The sequence below is a fragment of the Balaenoptera borealis genome (genome assembly GCF_965194805.1).
Source record: "Balaenoptera borealis genome assembly, chromosome: 16".
Classification (NCBI taxonomy): domain Eukaryota; kingdom Metazoa; phylum Chordata; class Mammalia; order Artiodactyla; family Balaenopteridae; genus Balaenoptera; species Balaenoptera borealis.
The window spans coordinates 69,043,654-69,068,540 of NC_138872.1; the positions used below are offsets into that span (position 1 = coordinate 69,043,654).

Here is a 24,887-nt window from a genome sequence, read left to right on the forward strand (position 1 = left end):
GAAGAGAGACCCCCACTTGCCGCAACTAGAGAAAGCCCTAGCACAGAAACGAAGACCCAACACAGCCATAAATAAATAAAATTTTAAAAAAAGAAAAAAAAAGAAAAGAAAACATTAAAAAAAAAAAACAATTAAAATGTAACAGGTAAGGATTAGTCCCCTTTAGTTGCCATTGCCAATCCTGGGCTCCCCTTCCCTGCCTCGGTTCAGTGTGCTTGGAGTCTATCCCTCTGGATGTTTTTCTAAACGTTTCTTTTTTTCTATAGAATCCACATACTGTTGCTGTCTATGTGCTTTTTTAAAAAAAAAGTGTCATACTGTACATGTAATTCTGTAATTTTCAGTCTTTATTTAAAAGATAGTCAGCCCTAAAGATATGTGGACCCCAATGTTCATAGCAGCACTGTTTACAATAGCCAAGACATGGAAACAATCTAAGTGTCCATTGACAGAGGAATGGATAAAGAAGATGTGGTACATATATACAATGGAGTATTACTCAGCCATATAAAAGAATGAAATAATGCCATTTGCAGCAACATGGATGGATCTAGAGATTATCATATTAAGGGAAGTAAGTCAGAAAGAGAAAGACAAACACCATGTAATATCACTTATATGTGGAATCTAAAAAAATGATACAAATGAACTTATTTACAAAACAGAAATAGACTCACAGACATAGCAAACAATGTTATTTATAGCTGACTCACTTCATTGTACAGCAGAAACTAACACAACATTGTAAAGCAATTATACACCAATAAAAATTCTTTTTAATTAAAAAGTAAATAAAATAGGGCTTCCCTGGTGGCGCAGTGGTTGAGAATCTGCCTGACAGTGCGGGGAACACGGGTTCGAGCCCTGGTCTGGGAGGATCCCACATGCCGCGGAGTGACTGGGCCCGTGAGCCACAACTACTGAGCCTGCGCGTCTGGAGCCTGTGCTCCGCAACAAGAGAGGCCGCGATAGTGAGAGGCCCGCTCGCCGCGGCTGGAGGAAGCCCTTGCACAGAAGCGAAGACACAACACAGCCAAAATAAATAAATAAATAAATAATTAAAGGTGCTAATAATTTAAAAATAAATAAATAAATAAATAAATAAAATAAACTTTAAAAATAAAAAAGACAATGTTATGGTTACCAGAGAGGAGGGGGGGAGGGATAAATTAGGAGTTTGGGATTAACATATACATACTACTATATATAAAATGGATAATCATCAAGGACCTACTGTAAAGCACAGGAACCTATACTCAGTATCTTGTAATAACTTATAACGGAAAAGAATCTGAAAAAGAATAGATATATATAGAATCACTTTGCTGTATACCAGAAACTAACACAACATTGTAAATGAACTATACTTCAAGTAAAAAAAAAAGAATATATAGCCAGCCAGCACCTTAAAAAAAAAAAAAAGATAGTCAACCCTTAATATCTAACACCTCACCCAGAACTGTTCTTAGTGAACCTTCTGGGAGGAAAACTAATATTTATCATGGTTCCAGTAGGTGCCAGACACTGCACTAAACGATTGATGACAAATCCTTGAGGTCTCAGATTTGAGCCAAAGCTGTATTTATTCTAGGGTGAACTGGCAAATATATTCCCAACTGAAGTATATTTAAAATAATAGTTTTAAAATAATAATAGTAGTATTATGAAAAATAATCATATAAGCATACTCATACTATGGCAAGATAATTTAGCCAGCTATTAATTCATAGTGTGGTCCCAGTGGATTTTTCCCTCCCTTGCTCCAAGAAGGAAACCAGACTTTGTGTTCTCTCACCTGAAAGGGATTGGCTGATATGGAGGAAAGCAGAAGGAACCTCAAAACAGCCCCCATCTCTGGCTTTGTTCTTCGAAATATTATTTGTTGCAGGACTTACGTTGGGTCATCGCTGAGGATGAGGGGAAAAGGCAGGTACCTTAGATGGAGGGGAGACAGAGCCATGAATACCGAGTGGAGCTGAACTGTCCCCAGGACTAGACATGGGCCAGAGACTGGCGTGTCCCCACCCATGTCCCACCTCTTACAGCACCCTGGGGAGGTGGCAGTACCTCGGAGGGAAATGATTTCATGTGGCCACTTGGACTGTGGCCTGGGGCTCCCATCTTAGCCAGGGACCCTTTGTCCAAGCTCCATACAGCAGAAGCCAAGCCACTTATCTTTAAAAGCCCAACACATGGGCTCAGACAATGGTGCTAAATGCTCTGATCCAAGAGCAAGGCCCGAGAGCTCTGCCACGACCATCACCCACCAGCACGGGCAGCTGAGCAGGTCCAGTGAGCTGATGAAGCTCCCAGGGTTTTAATTTGGCTTATTTGTTTGTTTATTTATTCATTCATTCATTTAAAATTTTTGTTTTATATTGGAGCATAGTTGATTAACAATGTTGTGTTAGTTTCAGGTGTACAGCAAAGTGATTCAGTTATACATATACATGTATCTATTCTTTTTCAAATTCTTTTCCCATTTAGGTTATTACAGAATATTGAGCAGCATTCCCTGTGGTTCAGATAAAAGCCATGCAACACTGTGATATTCCTTGCACCTGTGTGCTGGGCCCTCTCAATGAATCCCACCGTGAGGGTGTTTCTTTTTCCCACTCCTGAAGCTGAAGAAACTGAGGCTTTTGGAAGTGAGGTCAAGCAGTTAGCAAGTGACAGGAGGGGAATTCAACTCGAGTTTGTCTGCTGCTGGAGCCCATGCCCATAACCATCCTAAGTTACAGTGCCTGACAGTATTAGCCGCATGCTTTCAGCTGCCAGTGACCGAAGCCCAATGCAAACTAGCTTAATTGAAGGAAGGAATGAAAACACTAATTTGAAAAGATACATGCACCTCAATGTTCGTAGCAACGCTATTTACTATAGCCAAGATATGGAAGCAACCTAAGTGTCCAGCAACAGATGAATGGATAAAGAAGCTGTGATATTATATATATATATATATATATATATATATATATGTAAAATGGAATATTACTCAGCCATAAAAATGAATAAACTCTTGCCATTTGTGACAACATGGATGAATACAGAGGGTATTATGCTAAGTGAAATATCACATATTGTATAATCCCATTTATGTGAAATATCCAGAATAGGCAAATCCATAGAAACAAAAAATAGATTAGTGGTTGCCAGAGGCTGGGGGAAGGGAAGTGAGGAGGGACTGCTAGTGGATATGAAGTTTCTTTTGAGGGTGATGAAAATGTTCTAAAGTTGATAGTGGTGATGGTTGTACAAGTCTGTCACTATACTGAAAACCGTCGAATTATACACTGTAAAAGGATGAACTTTATAGTATGTGAATTATATCTCAATAAAGTTGTTATTTAAAATAATAGAAGAAGGGAAACAGTTGATGGCAGGAATGGGCAGAATTTCACTATTCCACTGCCCTCCTTATGTGTATGATGGTTTGAGAAGCTTCCTGGGAAAGACTTCGTGCTAAAGGTGCTTGTTCAGCTCAAAGATTATGCACCATCCCTGAACCATAGAGGCAGAGAAAAATTATTTTACTAATCCCATAATTTTCTGAGAGTGACAAGAAGTGGTGTGTACATGAATCTGGGCATATGCACAGACTGGCTGGTATTGCCAGTTGCTTATCTCTTATCCATTCCTCTCATTCTTTCCCATTTTGTTTTAGGCAGGACTGTGCCCAAACACCTTCCCATCCTTCCTTGAAGCTAGTGGTAGCCATGTGAAAGCATTCTTGCCAATGAGATGTAAGCAGAGCTTTGTTAGAGGTGTGGGGGATAGCTTTTGCTTTTGTATTAAAAAGACATGCTCAGAACAGGCCTTCCTGTTGACCCATCCCCCTTCTCTCTGCCTGGGTCTTGGACTTGATGGCTGGAGCTAAAGCAGCCATTTTGTGGCCAAGAGAATCACAGACCCTGACAACATTAAAATGCTAAAACAATGGTAGCAACTACCTATGTCAGGGTACCTTTTGATTTCTTTCTTTCTAATCGTCTTTCTAATATTAACTTATATGCTTGTTTCTCACTTATTTGTGAGAAAAACCAATCCTTATTGTTTAGGTCCTTGTTAAGTCAAATGTGGTCTGTGGACCTACAACATCAGCATCACCTGGGAGCTTGTTAGAAATGCATCATCTTAGGCCTGCCCCAGCTTCCAAATCAGAATCTACAAGATCCTCAATTGATTCAGAGACACATTAAAGTGGGAGAAGCCATGGTTTCAGTAATCACAGGAGTGTGGCTGATTGCAATCTAACCGACACAGAGGTTGCCTAGACTCCACAAGATTGGATTAGGTGCCTTTTTTTTATCAACAATAGTGGGAGATCATCACAGGCAGCTGGAGTGGGAGAGAAGGAGCATGGCGGGAGAGCCAGGAGGACTGGTGTGGGGCATTTTCCAGATGTTTATTAAATACTTTCATGGTATGTACTACATTCCAGGCACTGTTACAAGCGTTATGCCAATAGTAGCTTATTTAATCTCCATGGCAACCTCATGACTCATTTCATGGGTGAGTAAACTGAGGCACAGATAGGGTCAATCACAGAGCTGGTGAGTGGCAGAGGCAGGATAGGAACCCATGCATTCTGTTTCCAGAGTCTGTGCTTTCTTCCCTGGAGTCTCCCCACAGGATTTGGGGAGAATTTTAAGGGAGCCAAAGCACCTACAGAGAGGGTACAAAGTGGGTAAGTATTCTTTCGTGTTCCTAGTGTGTTTTGGGAGGCGTGGGCTAAACCTGCATGATCTCACTTCATCTTCAAAACTTCATTTCATCAACATTTATCTGTTGAGTGCCCAATGTGTGCCTCGAACTGGGGGTACGACGGTGGCAAGATCCTGCTCCTGCCTCCACAGACCTGGCAGGGAGATGGACAAGTAAAGAGTTCTGATGTGGTGCAGTTAGTCCTGGGAAGGGGGTAAGCGAAGCGGGCATGAGAGGGACACCTAATCAAGAAGAGCTTGCAGGAGACAGAAGAGAGCCAGATGAGATGCAAAGGATGACCAGGAGATATTCAGGCAAATCTGGCTTGTGTAAAATGTGCTTCTGAGGGAACAACCAAAACAAAGACCCAGAAATGAACAGGAAAGTAGCACTGGACGGCCACTGACACCATCTCCTCAACAGCCAGCCCTGAAGAGAAGATATATTAATTAATTTCCATTTTACAGATGTGGAAGCTGAGGCTCCAAGAGGCTAAGCAGTGTGTCAAATTCTAGTGTTACACAGCAAATAAGTAGCAGGGACAGGCTTGAAGTCTACATCTGACACCAAAGGCTATGGTCCTTCAACCACACTTCATACTGTCCCTTCTAGAATCAGGAACCCTATGCCTCCTGGTGCCCAGAGACTTAGACCAGCAGTAACTCCAGTATAACTCCAATAGCTGGGGTCAAAAGATATTTCTTAGGGTTCCCTGGCACCCTCCCCTTTCTCTTGTGATTCTCCTGAACCCTAATGGGCTGAGGATCTCCAGGGTAAAGGTGCTTGATTGGCTATGCTCAGTAATTAGGTTCAAGGCGATGGGTGATGTGCCAGTCTGGCTGGCCTTACCCACCCCTGGGGAATGTTACCCACCTATGTGTCTCCACCCTGTTCCCTGATCCCACACATTTAGACATTCGCCAACATGTTAAATATCTTTCTAGCTTCTTTGACAAACCACTGGTCTGCTTCCACCCCGCATTTTCCCGTGCCTAACAAGGGGGGCTGATGTGTTATCAGACAGATTTCTGTCTGCTCTTTGGATTTGTTTGACACTGACCCAATGCCGTGAGGCTGCCAAGGGGAATCTAGTCATCTTAGGTTGAATTAATGAAAGCACAGGGCTCAGAACCAGGGAGGTGGACTTGGATCAGCCCTCACCGGCCAAGAACACTCAGTTCTGGGAGGAAGGTTGCCAAAGGCAGCCAGTTCAGAGGAGACTATCCAGAGAGGAGGAGGCTCAAAGCCAAAGTGTATGAGTAATATTGAAAGAATTGGGGTTGTCTGGCCCGAAGCAGGAATGACTCAGGAGGAAATGGCTCCCGAATGAGGCTGCAGGGAAGAACTGCAGGGGTCTTGTCTCGACATCACTTCAGGATCTATTCCTCTGCTGGCAGCCGGGTCTTCAGGCTCCCAAGCCCCTCTGGGTTCCTCGCTCACTCCCCTTACTAAGCTCTAACTTTCCCCTCTCCTCAAACCCACGACCTTGATTTCTCTTCTCTTATTTTTACAAATGATTTTGCCTTCTTTCCAGAGAAAATTGAGGCCAGTAAGAAAAAAAAAATTCTCTGCACCATCAACTAATTAGTATCCGAACTCATCCTCTCCCCCTTCCTTCTGGCCTTATGGGAGGGAGGCTGGACTCCTTCCCAGGTGATTGCTTCCGCCCCGACTCTGGAGGTCATCCATCAACCTTGTTCCTATTTCTTCAGCATCTCCCACTCTGCTGGTTCTTTCTCCTCCTCCTATATGGGAAGTCGAAGTCTCTCCCATCCTCAGCAAGCAAACAAACCTCCCGCTGCCCCCACGGGTCGCCTCCTTTCCTATCTTCTCATGCAGGTAGTCTTTATACTCACTCTTCTGTTCCCAGATTCACACATAAACTCTATCAAATCTTCAAGCCATACCATATAAGCCAGTGCTATTTAAGATACTGGACAATATTGGGTTGAACCGTATGAAATTGACATGTTTCTGGCAACAGCTTTCTTGAGATATAATTCACATACTCTACAATTCACACATTTAAAGTGTACAAGTCAATGGGTTTTAGTATATTCACAGAGTTGTGCAACCATCGCCATAATCAATTTTAGAACATTTTCATCATCCCAAGAAGAAACCTCAATACCGTTTATCTCCCACTCTAGTCCCCCAGCTCTCCATCCCAGCCCTAGGCAACCACTAATCTACTCTGTGACTCTACGGATTTACCTATTTTGGACATTTCATGTAAATGGAATCATATAATATGTGATCTTTCCCGAATGACTTCTTTCACTTAGGGTAATGTGTTCAAGATTCATTCATGTCATAGCTGGTATCAGTACTTCATTCCTTTTTATGGCCAAATCATATTCCATTGAATGGATATACACATTTCTTTATGCATTCATCAGTCGATAGACATTTGAGTTATTTCTACATTTTCACTATTATAAACAGAACTGTTAAAAACTTCTGTGTGCAAGTTTTTGGGTGGACACATGTTTTTATTTCTCTTAGGTGTATATTTAGAAGTGGAGTTGATGGGTCAGTATATATGGTAACTATATGTTTAATTTTTTGAGGAACTGATAGACTGTTTTCCAAAGTGGCTGCACCATTTTACATTCTCACCAGCAGTGTATGAGGGTGCCAGTTTCTCCACATCCTTGCCAACACTTGTTATTATCTTTTTGATTATAGCCATCCTAGTGCATGTGAAGTGATATCTCACTGAGGTTTTTTTGGTTTTGGTTTTTTTGCATTTCCCACATAACTAATGACGTTGAGCATATTTTCATGTGCTTATTGGCTGTTTGTCTTGGAGAAATGTCATATAGATCCTTTGCACATTTCTTATTTGTGTTATGTGCCTTTTTTTTTAAATGGAAGTATAGATGATTTACAATGTGTTAAAGGTGTACAGCAAAGTGAATCAGTTATATATATATATAAAACTATATATATGTATACACACACACACTTATATATTCTTTTTCAGATCCTTTTCCATTATCGGTTATTACAAGATATTGAATATAATTCCCTGTGCTATACAGTAGGTCCTTGTTGTTTCTCTATTTTATATATAGTAGTTTGTATCTGTTAATCCCAAACTTCTGATTTATCCCTCGTCCCCTTCCCCTTTGGTAACCATAAGATTGTTTTCTATGTCTGTGACTCTGTTTCTGTTTTGTAAATGACTTCATTTGTGTCATTATTTTTAAATTCCACATATAAGTGATATATGATATTTGTCTTTCTCTGACTTACTTCGCTTAGTATGATAATCTCTAGGTCCATCCCTTTGCTACAAATGGCATTATTTCATTCTTTTTTAGGCTAATATTCCATTGTGTGTGTTTTATATTTATATATATATATATATATATATGAAACATCTTCTTTATCCATTCATCTGTCAATGGATACTTAGGTTGCTTTCATGTCTTGGCTATTGTAAATAGGGCTGCTATGAGCATTGGGGTGCATGTTTCTTTTCTAATTAGAGTTTCTGTCTTTTCCAGATATATGCCCAGAAGTGGGATAGCTGGATCATCTGGTAATTCTATTTTTAGTTTTTCAGGGAACCTCCACACTGTTCTCCATAGCGGCTGCACCAATTTACATTCTTACCAACAGTGTAGGAGGGTTCCCTTTTCTCCACACCCTCTCCAGCATTTATTATTTGTAGACTTTTTGATTATGGCCATTCAGACTGGTATGAGGTGATACCTCATGGTAGTTTTTATTTGTAGTTCTCTAGTAATTAGCGATGTTGAGCATCTTTTCATTTAACGGTTGGTCATCCTTGAAGAAACGTCTATTTAGGTCTTCTGCCCATTTTTTGACTGGGTTGTTTTTTTTGATGTTAAGTTGTGCGAGCTGTTTGTATATTTTGGAAATTAAGCCCTTGTTGGTCGCACTGTTTGCAAATATTTTCTTCCATTCCGTAGGTTGTCTTTTCATTTTGTTTATGGTTTCCTTTGCTGTGCAGGGTTTTGTGTCTTTTTATTATTGAGTTCTAAGTGTTCCTTACATTGGTTTTCTAGATACAAGTCCTTCATCAAACATATGACTTGCAAGCATTTTCTTCCGTTATATGGGTTATCTTTTCACTTTCTTGGTAATGTCCTTTGATGCACCAAAGTTTCTAATTTTCATGAAGTCCACTTTATCTATTTAATTTACCTATTTTGTTGTTGTTGCTTGTGCTTTTAGTGTCATATCTAAGAAACCATTGCCAAATCCAAGATCATAAAGATTTACTCCTATGTTTTCTTCTAAGAGTTTTACGGTTTTAGTTCTTACATTTAGGTCTTTGATCCATCTTGAGTTAATGTTTTTATGTGCATAAGTTAGGGGTCAAACTTCATTCTTTTGCATTTGACTATCCTGTTGTCCCAGCACCATTTGTTGAAAAAACTACTCTTTCTCTCATTGAATTGTTTTAATATCCTTGTTGAAAATCAATTGATCATAAATGTGAGGGTTTATTTCCAGATTCTCAATTCTATTCCATTTATCTATATGTCTATCTTTATGTCAGTATCAAACTGTTTATTTACTATGTTTTGTAGTAACTTTTGAAATCAAGAAATATGAGTCCTCCAAGTTTGTTCTTTTTTTTTTAGATAGCTCTGGCTATTCTGGGTCCCTTATACTTCCATATAAATTTTAGGACTGGCTTGGCAATTTCTATAAAGAATCCAGCTAGTGTTCCAATACAGATTGTGTTAAATCTCTCAATCAATTTGAGGAGTGTTGCCGTCTTAACAATATTAAGCATTCTGGATGTCCTTTAATTTGTTTAAATCTTCTCCAATGCAATTGTTGTTTCTGTAGTTCCAAAACAGTTGAATATTGGCAATTTAGTAATTTTCAACCTACTGTATAAAGAAAGTCAACTTTTTCCACAAAGCCGGCATATTGTTGATAAACAAACCAGAATCCAGTAGCATCTCAACACCAAAATGCACCACAACCTGTTTGCTGTAACAAGGGTGGTGGTTTCCTGGGGGGAGGTGTGTCGGGGTGGAAACGGGGAGGGGGATGTGTGGAGTTACGTGTGTGTTCACTTTTGTAGTTGATTCAGCTTTTTTTTTTCACTAATTGAAATTTTTGTTTTATCAATCATAAAAGCATCCCAGTAAACTTTTTAATAAATTTTTTACTGGAGTATAGTTGATTTACGTTTTTGTGTTAGTTTCCGGTATACAGTAAAGTGAATCAGTTATACATATACATATATCCACTCTTTTTTAGATTCTTTTCCCATATAGGTCATTACAGAGTATTGAGTATCATTCAGCTTTTTTTTTTAAACAGCTATTTTTAAACATTATTCTAGATGTACCAAGATTTAAAGATAAGAAGTTTAAGAATCCAATGTGGAGACAATATAATGATTATTCGCAGGTAGTATAATTACATATCTAGACAATCCAAGAGTACTATTGAAAAATCTCTTTTAAAAAGTTAAGAAAATCTCTTAGACACAATGAATTAAGTCTGAAAGGTAGTTGGTTGCAAAACAAATATCCAAAATCAACAGCATTTTTATGTTTCAGAAAAAAAGCTATGAAAAAAAAGGAAGAAAAATATTGTACTTAAAAGAGCACCAACACCCACTTTTACAATGTTGGCAAAACAAAAATGAAGGAAAATGAAAGAAGAAGCAAATGAAAATACATACCCTGTTCATCAAGAAGAAGATTTAATGGTGTAAAGATGCATATTCTCCCTAAATTAACCTTTATTTTTAACTTTATATCAATAAAAATACATTATGAGTTTTTTTTGGAAGTAGACTCACTGAGTCTAAAGTTCAAATGGAAAAATAAACAAGTGAGGCTAGCCAGGAAAATTCTGAAGAAGAAAAGTAATAAAGAAGGATTAACCCTAGTATGCACTGAAGCATATTATAAAGCTGCTTTTATGAAAAAAGTTTGGTACTGGTACATAAAAAGAAAGGCAGATTAACGAAACAGGTTAGAATTCAGAAATAGACCTAAGTACATTTGAGAAGCTAGTATATGGTAAAGCTGTATTTCAAATCAGGGAGAAAAGAAATAAAATCATACAATGCAGTAATCAGTACTGGGGTATTGGCTAGCCATTTGAGAAAATATGACTTAAAGCTGGGTGCTTATCTGATTTCTTACACCAAATAAATTCCAGACGAATAAACAATTTAAATGTAAATAAGTGACACAAAAAATAAGAAAACATGAACATGTGTACACACGCATATAATTTTGAACTGAAGAAAATCTTTCTAAGCAAGCCACAAAACTCAGAAGCTGAACAGGAATGAATGGCAACATAAAAATGAAAATAACTGCATAGTATAAAAACAGCATAGACTAAGTTAAAAGATAGATAACATGCTAGAAAAAAAGTGTTTACAATTCAGACTACAAAAAAACAATTTCTTTAATATACAAAGAGCTCATAAATAAAAAGGAAAATATGAATAGCTTTAAAATTGGACAAAGGATATGAAGATGTAGTTCACAAAAAAGAAATCCAAATTGCTTTTAAACACATAAAAAGTTTCTCAACCTTGCTAGTGACTAAAGAAATATAAATTAAAATGAGATAACAGATTGGCAAAGATAAAAGTGTTTAATAGTGTCCAAAAGGAGTGAGAGGAAATAAATGCTTTCATAAACTGTTGGCCAGGGTATAAATTGGCACAATCTCTTTGAAAGGCAATTTGGTGATACTTACCGCATTTAAAGATGTTCATAACCTTTGACCCAGTTAGTCCACTTCTATGAATCTGTTCCACAGATATCTCAAATACATTAACAAAGTTGTAAATAGAAGAATTCTTTTTTAACAATCACAAATTAACAGAAAAGTTGGAAGTACAGAAAAAGAACTTTTTTCCCCCTGAACCATTTGAGAGTAAATTGCTGACGCAACCTGAAAATAGACCCAAATCCATGCCACATCACCCTGGAATAAATTAGTGCATATTTCCTACGAGCTAAGAAACTCTCCTGCATAACCTTAATACAATGATTGAAATCCAGAAATTAACATTGATATCATCTAATCCTCAAACCCTTTTCAGGTCCATAATTATCTGAATGATGTCTTTGTAGGGAAAGGATCCAGTTCAGAATCAAGCATTGTTTTTGTTTGCCATATCTCTTTAATCTCCTTCAGCCAGTCTTTCCTTGATTTTCATAACCTTAACACTTAAAAAAATTACAAGCCAGTTATTTTGAAGAATGCCCCACAATTTAGTTGGTCTGAGGTTTCCTCATGATCAGGTTCAAGTAATGCATCTTTGACAGGAACAGCACAAAATGATGCTGTGTTCTTCTCATTGCATCCTACCAGGTGGTGCTAGATTTAGAAGTATCCGTCTCTTGATGATGTTCACTTTGATCACTCGACTGAGGGGGTGTCTGTCAGGCTCCTCCAATGTAAAGTTACTTGTTTTCCTTTTACATTTTTGAGTATTTTGTGGGAGGTGTTTTGAAATTATGTAAATATCCTGTTCCTTGCCAAGCTTTTTTTGGGGGGGGGGAACAGCTTTATTGACTCACATATTTAAAGTGTATAATTTGATAAGTTTTGACATATGTATACAGCTGTGAAACCATCACCACAATCAAAATAGTAAACATATCCATCACCCCCAAAAGTTTTCTCTTGCCTTTTTGTAATCTTTCCCTCTTGTCTTTCCCTGAATCTTCCCCATCCCCTGGCAAGCACTGATCTACTTTCTATTACTATAAAATAAGTTGTATTTTCTAGAATTTTATATAAACTGAACCATACAATTTGTACTAATTTTGGTCTGAGTTCATCCATGTTGTATATATCAATAGCTCATTTCTTTTAAGTGCTGAAGAATATTCCACCATATAGATTTATACCAGTTTGTTTATCCATTCCTCTGTTGATGGACAATTGGGTTGTTTCTAGTTTTGAAGTGTTACAAATGAAGCTTCTATGAACATTCATGCACAAGTCTTTGTATGGACAAATGCACTCATATCACTTGGGTAAGAATCTGGGAATGTAATCGCAAGGTTAAAAGGTAGGTGTGTGCTTATCTTTTTAAAAAAACTATCAAAATGGTTTTCCAAAATAATCGAATAATTTTACATTCCCACCAGCAGTGTCTGAGAACTACAGTTGCTTCACATCCTTACCAACAATAGTATAATGAGTCTTTTTAATTTTGGACATTTTTTATAGGTGAGTAGTGGTATCTTATTGTGGTTTTAATTTGCATTTCTCTAATTACTAAAGCTTTCGAACATGTATATATCTTATTTACTGAAGGTCTGTTCAAATCTTTGGCCCATTTTAAAAAAATAGGTTGCTTTCTTATTGAGTTTTGTGACTCCTTTATGTATTCTGGATATAAATTCTTTATGTGATTTGCAAATATTTTCTCCCAGTCTGTGGTTTTTCATTCTCTGAACAGCATCTTTTAAAGAGTGGAAATGTTTAATTCTGATACCTTATGGACTGTGTTTTTGGTGACTATGAAATCATTGCCTAACCCAAGGTCACAAAGATTTCTCCTATATTTACTTCCAAAAGTAGTTGAGTTTTTTTTTCAAAGTTTTTTAGTTTTTGTTTTCATATTTAGGTATACGGTCTATTTTGAGTTAATTTTTGTATATGATATGAGGTAAGGGTTGAGGTACTATTTTTTGCATATAAATATCCAGCAAAATTTATTGAAAAGATTATCTTCACTCCACTGAATTGTCTTTGCACCCTTTGCTGAAAATAGATTGACCATATGTGTATAGGTTTATTTCTGGACTCTCTGTTCTGTTACATTGATCCATTTGTCTATCTTGATAACTGCTGCTTTCTAGTAAGTCTTGAAGTTGGGTTGTCTACATCCACCAATTGTTTGGTCTTTTTCAAGGTTATTTTTGCTATTATATGTCCTCTACAGTTCTAGATGAGATTTAGAATCAACTTGTCAATTTTCACCAAACCGCCCCCCCAAAAAAAACCTGATGGGATTTTGATTATCATTACATTAAATCTATACATCAAATTGGAAGAACTGACATCCGAATAATACTGAGTCTTCCGATTCATAAACACCATATATCTCTGTTTATTTAGGTACACTTTAATTTCTCTCAGTAATATTTTGTAGTTATCAGGGTATAGGTTTTGCACATGTTCTGTCAGATTTATGCCTAAGCATTTCATATTTTTGATGCCATTGAAAATGGTTGTGATTTTTAATTCCAAATTCCTATTGATCATTGCTATTGTATAGAAATATAAGTGATTTTTGTATGTTGCTTTTGTATCCTACAGCCTTACTAAACCTACTTATTAATTCTAGTAGCATTTTTTAGATTCCATCGAACACTCTGCATAGAAAGTGAATAAAGACAGTTGTACTTCTTCATTTCCACTTTTTTGCATTGACTGGAACTTCCAGAACAATGTTGAATAGAAGACGTTCGAGCAGGCATCTTTGTCTTATTCCTGATATTAGAGGAAAAATATTCAGTATTCCATCATTAAGTACAATGTTAGTTGTAGAATTTTTATAGATACCCTTTATCATGTTGAGGAAATTCCCTTCTATTCCTAGTTTGCTATGAGGTTTTTTTTGTTTAAATAAGGAATAAATATTGGATTTTGTCCAAAGCTTTCTCTGCATCTATGAGATGACTATGTGGTTTTTCTTTTATAGTTTTATAATATGATGAATTACATTGATTTCATTTCTGGGATAAATACCACTTGGTTGTGGAATATATATATGTCTTTTTATGTATGGTTGGGTTTGTTTTGCAAAAAAATTTTAAATTCATGCATTTGTGTTCATTAGAGATGTTGGTCTGTAGTTTTCTTTTCTTGTAATATCTTAGCCTTTGTTACTGGAGTAATTTTGACTTCCTAGAAGGAAATAGGAAATAGTTCCTCCTCTTCAATTTTATGGAAGAGTTTGGTAGATTTTTATATTATTTATTTCTTAAATATTTGCTAGAATAAATGAAGAAACCTTAACCTGGAGTTTTCTTCATGGGACGGTTTTTAACTATAAAGTTAAATTTTTAAATAGATAAAGGACCATGCGGGTCATCTCTTTCTTCTTGAGTGAGTTTTTGTAGTTTGTCTTTCAAGGAATCTGACCATTTTACGTAAGTTGCTAAATTTTTGGCATAAACTGGTTCACAATATTCCCTTATTATCATTTTAATATCTATTGAATTCATAGTGTTATCATCTCACTCATTTCTGATATTACTACTTTGTGTCTTCTATCTTTTTTTCTGGCTAAACATTTATGAATTTTATTGATAAAACTAGTTTATCAAAGAACTAGTTTTTTGCCTCATTGATTTCTCTCTCTCTCTCTCTCTCTTTTTTTTTTTTTCTGTTTCACTTATTACCACCCTGATCTTTATTATTTCCTTTCTTATTATTTTGGGTTTCATTTGCTTTTCTCTTTCTGATGTCTTAAGTTAGAAACTGAGGTCATTGATTTGAGACCTTATTTTCTAATATAGATATTTAGTGTGCCATAAATGTCCCTCTAAGTACTGCATTAGCTACATTCTACAAATTTTGGTATATTTTCATTTTCATTTTTCATACTTTATAACTTCCTTTTTGATCTCTCCTTTGACCCTTGGGTTATTTAGAAGTGTGTTATTTTGTTTCCAAATATCTGGGGATTTCTCAGATCTTTTTCTGTTATCAATTTCTAATTTTATTCTGTTGAGTATGATAACATGCCATGTATGATTGGAATTCTCTTTAATTTATTGAGACTTCTATGACTAAGGATATTGTTTATCTTCGTAAGCATTCTGCATGCAATTGAAAAGGATGTGTATTCTGCTGTTATTGTGTAGAGTATTCTGTATATGTGAATTAAGTCAAGTGGTTGATAATATTGTTCACTTGTTCTATGTTCTTACTGATTTTCTGTCTACTTGTTCTATCAATTATTGAGCGAGAGGTGTTGAAATCTTTGGATACAATTGTGGATTTGTCTTTTTCTCCTTTCAGTTATGTCAATTTTTGCTGTGTTTTGAAGCCCTCCTAGCAGCTGCATAAACTTAGGATTGTTATGCCCTCCTGATGAAGTGACCCATTATCATTACAAAAGAATCATCTTTTTCCCTGGTAATAGTCTTTGCTCTAAAATCTACTTTGTCTGGTATTAATATAACCACTTCAGCTTTCTTTGGATTGGTGTTAGCCTAGTTTATTTTTTCCATCCTTTTGCATTTGACTTGTTTGTGTCTTAGTATTTAAAGGGGGTTTCTTGTACGCAGCATACAGTTGGATCCTTCTTTTTTATCCATTCTATTTCTGCCTTTAATTGAGATGCTTAGACAACTTACATCTGATGTGACATGGTAGATTTAAATTTTACATTTTGGCTATTTGTTTTCTGTTTGTCCTGTTTGTTCTTTCTTTCCATTTTCCTTTTTTTTTTTTTCCTGTATACTTTTAGTTCTGTAATTTTTATGACTTCATTTTACTACTTTGTAGGATGCCAAGAACTTTTAATGGTTGGAGGACAGTCTTTTAACAAATGGCAATGGGAAAACTGGATATCCACCTGCAAAAGAATAAAGTTGAACCCTTACTTTGCACCTTTTTACTCCTCTGTTGGCTTATTAGCCATAACTATTTATTGTATTATTTTAGCAGTTGCTTCAGGGTTTACATTTACAGTCTTAACTTATCATAGTCTACCTTTAAGCAATAGCATACATCTTAGTAAACAGACATTACAACAATACACCCATTTCTCCCCTCCCAGATTTTGTGTTACTTGTCTTACATTTTATTTCAACATATGTTGTCAACCCCATAGTATGTTTTTCTCATTTTTGTTTTAAACAATTATCTTCTAATGATATTTAAATAATAAGAAAAATATTTTTCATATTTATCTATGATTTACCTATGTAGGTACCATTTGCAGTGCGCTTTATCATTTATGTAATCTGGATTTCTATCTCGCTCATTTTCCTTCTGTCTGAGGACTTCATTTTACCACTTTTTTTTTTTTTTTTTGTAGTACAGATCTGCTGGTGACAATTATTTCAGATTTTCTAAGCTTGAAAAGTCTTTATTTTAAAAGACTTTTAAAAGTATTTTTGCAGGTAATAGGATTCTAGGTTGACCAAATTTTTTTCTTTTATTGCTTGAAATATGTTGTTCCATGTCTTCTTGCTTGCATCGTTTCTAACAAGAAGTCTGTTGTTATCTGACTCTATTCCTCTAATCCTTCCAATAGTTCCCAATCTTGAATTATTTCATGACATGAAGGCACTATTCAGTTCTCAGCTAAAGACCCAAACATGACCCTCTGCAGATCTCCAGAGCCCTCCATGTGTGTGGTTCTCTGCTTTCTGGGGCTCTGACCTGTCAATCTAGCCACCTTGACTGCTCCAGACTCTCAGCTACATTGTCTCAATTCAGGGAGTCCACTCTGCTTGGGTTCCCCCTCCCTGTACCACTGTACCATTGCCTGGAAACTATCCTCAAACAGTAGTCTAGGGCAATCATAGGGCTCACCTCATTTGTTTCCCCTCCCTCAGGGATCACCCTCATTCACTCCTTGATGTTCAATATCTTAAAAACTGTTGTTTCATAAATTTTGTTTGTATTTTTAGCTTTTTCAGAAGGGAGGGTAAATAGTTTTGGTTGCTCCACCTTGGTTGGAAGTGGATGAGGAAGCCCTATTCCTCACCTAATGTTTAATGAATGAATGAATGATATACATTTGTGTCTACGCAGATATATAGTTTCCTATTTTATTAAGAGGGTTGTAATCCCTTACTATCTTTATTTATTTTAGTGTTAAAATTACCCTAAATTTGGTCAGTGGGTATAAAAAAATTTAAACATAAAAATGCTCAATGCAGCATTTCTTCATCAAAATTAATGGACTGAGAGTAAAGGAGATTTGCCCTCAAGGCAAAGCAGGTGCCATTATCACTTGTTCAATTCAGAGAAAAAGGGCAACAATAACTGATTACTTTAGCAGTAAATGTTGAGGGACCTAGTAAGAGGTAGATGTACCTACTTTATCCTCAACAAAACAGTGAAGGTGCCTGGTGGATCTGGTGAAAAACAAAAGCATTATGAAAGAATATTGCTTGCATCTGTAAGATAAAGCAAAACCCAGCAGATCTAAGAAAGTAAGCAGATGTCTAGGAGAATCTATTTCTTGCTGGTAGTCAAGGTGGTCACAAGCAGGTACCTGGGAGAACAATGATGCTCCTTGACACACCTGGTGGGACTGCTTGGAAGAAAGACAACATTCATTCTTCATCATTCAACAAATATTAATTCAACGTTTGATACCCCTGGGCACCACTCTAGGTACTGGGAATACAACTCTGAACATCACAGACAAGTCCCCACTCTTATGGACCTTACATGGCAGCAGTGACTGGAAAAAATGAGTTATCTCATGAGAACATGTAAGATTCCAGCCCTAAATGCTCAAGGGGTCCTTTCTAGGGGGGCTGAGTTTCCACCTGAATAGGAAGGGAAAACAATCAGTGAAGTCTAGGTTAGTTCTGATACATGAATCCCATCTATATTAGTATGAGGTCCAGAGAACCTCAGCGAAGGTTTATTAAAGTAGGAAACATTTGAGCTGGGCTTTGAAGTAGAAGTTTATGTTAAGTATACATAATAGGAGAGATGTTCCACCTAGAAGAAATAACATGTTTAAGTCAGAGAGGCTTTGGAAAACATGAGAAAGTAGCAATAACTCAGTGTCACTGGAACACAAAATAGGAATTCTAAGAAATAGGGTAGATTATGTAGTAAGAGTTCTTGAAGAAAGGTTCTTTTATGCTAAGCAAGGGGGTTCAGTTAATATTCTATAGAGTACAGAGATCTCTTTAAGAATTTTTAGGTCCTTCAGCTCCAGTAAGCTACCCCTCTGCTCTGTTGGAACCTGTGCTCAACATCCTTAATTACAGCCACTTGGGCTCTGGGGGAAATTGTGGAAAACTAGACAAGTAAAGTCAAAGTGAGTTTCAGATACATTAGAAGGGTGGTTCAGCCGTGTGGCTGACAGGGTCTTGGTGAACCGGCCAGGTGTCAGGCCTGAGCCTCTGAGGTGGGAGAGCTGAGTTCAGGACATTGGTCCACCAGAGACCTCCCAGTCCCACATAATATCAAAAAGCAAAAGCTCTCCAAGAGATCTCCATCTCAACGCTAAGACCCAGCTCCACTCAATGACCAGGAAGCTACAGTGCTGGACACCCTATGCCAAACAACTAGCAAGACAGGAACACAACCCCATGCATTAGCAGAGAGGCTGCCTAAAATCATAATAAGTTCACAGACACCCCAAAACACACCACCAGACGTGGTCCTGCCCACCAGAAAGACAAGATCCAGCCTCATCCACCAGAACACAGGCACCAGTCCCCTCCACCAGGAAGCCTACACAACCCACTGAACCAACCTTACCCACTGGTAGCAGACACCAAAAACAACAGGAACTATGAACCTGCAGCCTGCAAAAAGCAGACCCCAAACATAGTAAGTTAAGCAAAATGAGAAGACAGAGAAATATGCAGCAGATAAAGGAGCAAGGTAAAAACCTACCAGACCAAACAAATGAAGAGGAAATAGGCAGTCTACCTGAAAAAGAATACAGAGTAATGATAGTAAAGATGATCCAAAATCTTGGAAATAGAGAAAATACAAGAAAATTTAATGAGGACCTAGAAGAACTAAAGAGCAAACAGGGCTTCCCTGGTGGCACAGTGGTTAAGAATCCTCCTGCCAATGCAGGGGACACGGGTTCGAGTCCTGGTCCAGGAAGATCCCACATGCCGCGGAGCAACTAAGCCCATGCGCCACAACTACTGAGCCTGCGCTCTAGAGCCCGCGAGCCACAACTACTGAACCCATGTTCTGCAACTATTGAAGCCCCTGCTCCTAGAGCCCATGCTCCACAACAAGAGAAGCCACCGCAATGAGAAGCTCGTGCACCGCAATGAAGAGTAGTCCCCGCTCGCCACAACTAGAGAAAGCCCACATGCAGCAACGAAGACCCAACACAGCCAAAATAAATGAATAAATAAAATTAATAAAGAGAAAAACAATAAAGAGCAAACAAACAATGATGAACAACACAATAAATGAAATTTAAAATTCTCTAGAAGGAATCAATAGCAGAATAAATGAGGCAGAAGAATGGTAAGTGACCTGGAAGATAAAATAGTGGAAATAACTACTGCAGAGCAGAATAAAGAAAAAAGAATGAAAAGAATTGAGGACAGTCTCAGAGAACTCTGGGACAACATTAAACGCATCACCATTCGAATTATAGGGGTCCCAGAAGAAGAAGAGAAAAAAAAAAGGGACTGAGAAAATATTTGAAGAGAGTATAGTTGAAAACTTCCCTAATATGGAAAAGGAAATAGTCAAGTCCAGAAAGTGCAGAGAGTCCCATACAGGATAAACCCAAGGAGAAACACACCAAGACACATATTAATCAAACTATCAAAAATTAAATACAAAGAAAAAATATTAAAAGCAGCAAGGGAAAAACAACAAATAACATATAAAGGAATCCCCATAAAGTTAACAGCTGATCTTTCAGCAGAAACTCTGCAAGCCAGAAGGGAGTGGCAGGACATATTTAAAGTGATGAAAGGGAAAAACCTACAACCAAGATTACTCTACCCAGCAAGGATCTCATTCAGATTCGATGGAGAAATTAAAACCTTTACAGACAGCAAAAGCTAAGAGAATTCAGCACCACTAAACCAGCATAACAATAAATGCTAAAGGAATTTCTCTCGGCAGGAAACACAAGAGAAGGAAAAGACCTACAATAACAAACCCAAAACAACTAAGAAAATGGTAATAGGAACATACATATCGATAATTACCTTAAATGTAACTGGATTAAATGCTCCAATCAAAAGACAGAGACTGGGCTTCCCTGGTGGCGCAGTGGTTGAGAATCTGCCTGCCAATGCAGGGGACACGGGTTCGAGCCCTGGTCTGGGAGGATCCCACATGCCGCGGAGCAACTAGGCCCGTGAGCCAAAATTACTGAGCCTGCGCGTCTGGAGCCTGTGCTCCGCAACAAGAGAGGCCACGATAACGAGAGGCCTGCTCACCGCAATGAAGAGTGGCCCCCACTTGCCGCAACTAGAGAAAGCCCTCGCACAGAAATGAAGACCCAACACAGCCATAAATAAATAAATAAATAAACCCAAAGTTTAAAAAGAAATAAATAAAAAAAAAAAAAAAAAAAAAAGACGGAGACTGGATGAATGGATACAAAAACAAGACCCGTATATATGCTGTCTACAAGAGACCCACTTCAGACCTAGGGACACATACAGACTGAAAGTGAGAGGATGGAAAAAGATATTCCATGCAAATGGAAATCAAAAGAAAGCTGGAGTAGCAAGTCTCATATCAGACAAAATAGACTTTAAAATAAAGACTATTACAAGAGACAAAGAAGGACACTACATAATGATCAAGGGATCAATCCAAGAAGAAGATATAACAATTGTAAATATTTATGCACCCAACATAGGAGCACCTCAATACATAAGGCAAATGCTAACAGCCATAAAAGGGGAAATTGACAGTAACACAATCATAGTAGGGGACTTTTAACACCCCACTTTCACCAATGGACAGATCATCCAAAATGAAAATAAATAAGGAAACACAAGCTTTAAATGATACATTAAACAAGATGGACTAATTGATACTTATAGGACATTCCATCCAAAAACAACAGAATACACTTTCTTCTCAAGTGCTCATGGAACATTCTCTGGGATAGATCATATCTTGGGTCACAAATCGAGCCTTGGTAAATTTAAGAAAATTGAAATCACATCAAGTATCTTTTCAGACCACAACACTATGAGAGTAGATATCAATTACAGGGGAAAAAAATCTGTAAAAAATACAAACACATGGAGGATAAACAATACACTACTAAATAACCAAGAGATCACTGAAGAACTAAAAGAGGAAATCAAAAAATACCTAGAAACAAATGATAATGAAAACACGATGATCCAAAACCTACGGGATGCAGCAAAAGCAGTTCTAAGAGGGAAGTTTATAGCAATACAATCCTACCTCAGGAAACAAGAAACATCTCAAATGTTTCTTACCTTATACCAGTTTCTAACCTTATACCTACTGCAATTAGAGAAAGAAGAACAGAAGACCCCCAAAGTTAGCAGAAGGAAAGAAATCATAAAGCTCAGAACAGAAATAAATGAAAATGAAATGAAGGAAATGATAGTAAAGATCAGTAAAACTAAAAGCTGGTTCTTTGAGAAGATAAACAAAATTGATAAACCATTAGCCAGACTCATCAAGAAAAAAAGGGAGAAAACTCAAATCAATAGAATTAGAAATGAAAAAGGAGAAGTAACAACTGACACTGCAGAAATACCAAGGGTCATGAGAGATTACTACAAGCAACTCCATGACAATAAAATGGACAACCTGGAAGAAATGGACAAATTCTTAGAAAAGCACAACCTTCCGAGACTGAACTGGGAAGAAATAGAAAATATAAAGAGACCAATCACAAGCACTGAAATTGAAACTGTGATTAAAAATCTTCCAACAAACAAAAGCCCAGGACCAGATGGCTTCACAGGTGAATTCTATCAAACATTTAGAGAAGAGCTAACACCTATCCTTCTCAAACTCTTCCAAAATATAGCAGAGGGAGGAACACTCCCAAACTCATTCTACAAGGCCACCATCACCCTGATACCAAAACCAAAGACGTCACAAAAAAAGAAAACTACAGACCAATATCACTGATGAACATAGATACAAAAGTCCTCAACAAAATACTAGCAAACAGAATCCAACAGCACATTAAAAGGATCATACACCATGATCAAGTGGGGTTTATCCCAGGAATGCAAGGATTCTTCAGTATATGCAAATCAATCAATGTGATATACCACATTAACAAATTGAAGAATAAAAACCACATGATCATCTCAATAGATGCAGAAAAAACTTTCGACAAAATTCAACACCCATTTATGATAAAATCCCTCCAGAAAGTAGGCATAGAGGAAACTTACCTCAACATAATAAAGACCATATATGACAAACCCACAGCCAACATCATTCTCAATGGTGAAAAACTGAAACCATTTCTAGTAAGATCAGGAACAAGACAAGGTTGCCCACTCTCACCACTATTATTCAACATAGTTTTGGAAGTTTTAGCCACAGCAATCAGGAAAGAAAAAGAAATACAAGGAATCCAAATCAGAAAAGAAGAAGTAAAACTGTCACTGTTTGCAGATGACATGATACTATACATAGAGAATCCTAAAGATGCTACCAGAAAACTACTAGAGCTAATCAATGAATTTGGTAAAGTATCAGGATACAAAATTAATGCACAGAAATCTCTTGCATTCCTATACACTAACAACAAAAAATCTGAAAGAGAAGTTAAGGAAACAGTCCCATTTACCATTGCAACAAAAAGAATAAAATACTTAGGAATAAACCTACCTAAGGAGAAAAAAGACCTGTATGCAGAAAACTATAAGACACTGATGAAAGAAATTAAAGATGATACAAGCAGATGGAGAGATATATCATGTTCTTGGATTGGAAGAATCAACATTGTGAAAATGACTATACTACCCAAAGCCATCTACAGATTCAATGCAATCCCTATCAAACTACCAATGGCATTTTTCACAGAACTAGAACAAAAAATTTCACAATTTGTATGGAAACACAAAAGACCCCGAATAGCCAGAGCAATCTTGAGAAAGAAAAATGGAGCTGGAGGAATCAGGATCCCAGACTTCAGACGATACTACAAAGCTACAGTCATCAAGACAGTATGGTACTGGCACAGAAACAGAAATATAGATCAATGGAACAGGATAGAAAGCCCAAAGGTAAACCCACACACATATGGTCACCTTATCTTTGATAAAGGAGGCAAGAATATACAATGGAGAAAAGACAGCCTCTTCAATAAGTGGTGCTGGGAAAACTGGACAGCTACATGTAAAAGAATGAAATTAGAACACTCCCTAACGCCATACACAAAAATAAACTCAAAATGGATTAAAGACCTAAATGTAAGGCCAGACACTATAAAACTCTTAGAGGAAAACATAGGCAGAACACTCTATGACATAAATCACAGCAAGATCCTTTTTGACCCACCTCCTACGGAAATAGAAATAAAAACAAAAATAAACAAATGAGACCTAATGAAACTTAAAAGCTTTTGCACAGCAAAGAAAACCATAGACAAGACGAAAAGACAACCCTCGGAGTGGGAGAAAATACTTGCAAACGAAGCAACTGACAAAGGATTAATCTCCAAAATATACAAGCAGCTCATCCAGCTCAATATCAAAAAAAACAAACAACCCAATCCAAAAATGGGCAGAAGACCTAAATAGACATTTCTCCAAAGAAGATATACAGATTGCCAAAAGATACATGAAAGGATGCTCAACATAGCTAATCATTAGAGAATTGCAAATCAAAACTACAATGAGGTATCACCTCACACCAGTCAGAATGGCCATCATGAAAAAATCTACAAACAATAAATGCTGGAGAGGGTGTGGAGAAAAGGGAACCCTCTTGCACTGTTGGTGGGAATGTAAATTGATACAGCCACTGTGGAGAACAGTATGGAGGTTCCTTAAAAAACTACAAATAGAACTACCATATGACCCAGCAATCCCACTACTGGGCATATAACCTGAGAAAACCATAATTCAAAAAGAGTCATGTACCACAATGTTCATTGCAGCTCTATTTACAATAGCCAGGACATGGAAGCAACCTAAATGTTCATCGACAGATGAATGGATAAAGAAGATGTGGCACATATATACAATGGAATATTACTCAGCCATAAAAAGAAACGAACTTGAGTTATTTGTAATGAAGTGGATGGACCTAGAGACTGTCATACAGAGTGAAGTAAGTCAGAAAGAGAAAAACAAATACCGTATGCTAACACATATATATGGAATCTAAAAAAAAGAAAAAAAATGGTTATGCAGAACCTAGGGGCAGGACAGGAATAAAGATGCAGACGTAGAGAATGGACTTGAGGACACGGGGAGGGGGAAAGGTAAGCTGGGACGAAGTGAGAGAGTGGCATGGACATATATACACTACCAAATGTAAAATAG

The 24,887-nt window shown here is 37.2% G+C and overlaps 1 protein-coding gene across 1 annotated transcript in view; it reads right to left on the bottom strand.

Annotated features, from left to right (window-relative positions):
- ZKSCAN2 (zinc finger with KRAB and SCAN domains 2) overlaps positions 1 to 24,887 on the bottom strand; it is a 502,693-nt gene that overhangs the window by 76,997 nt on the left and 400,809 nt on the right. The window lies entirely within an intron of this gene.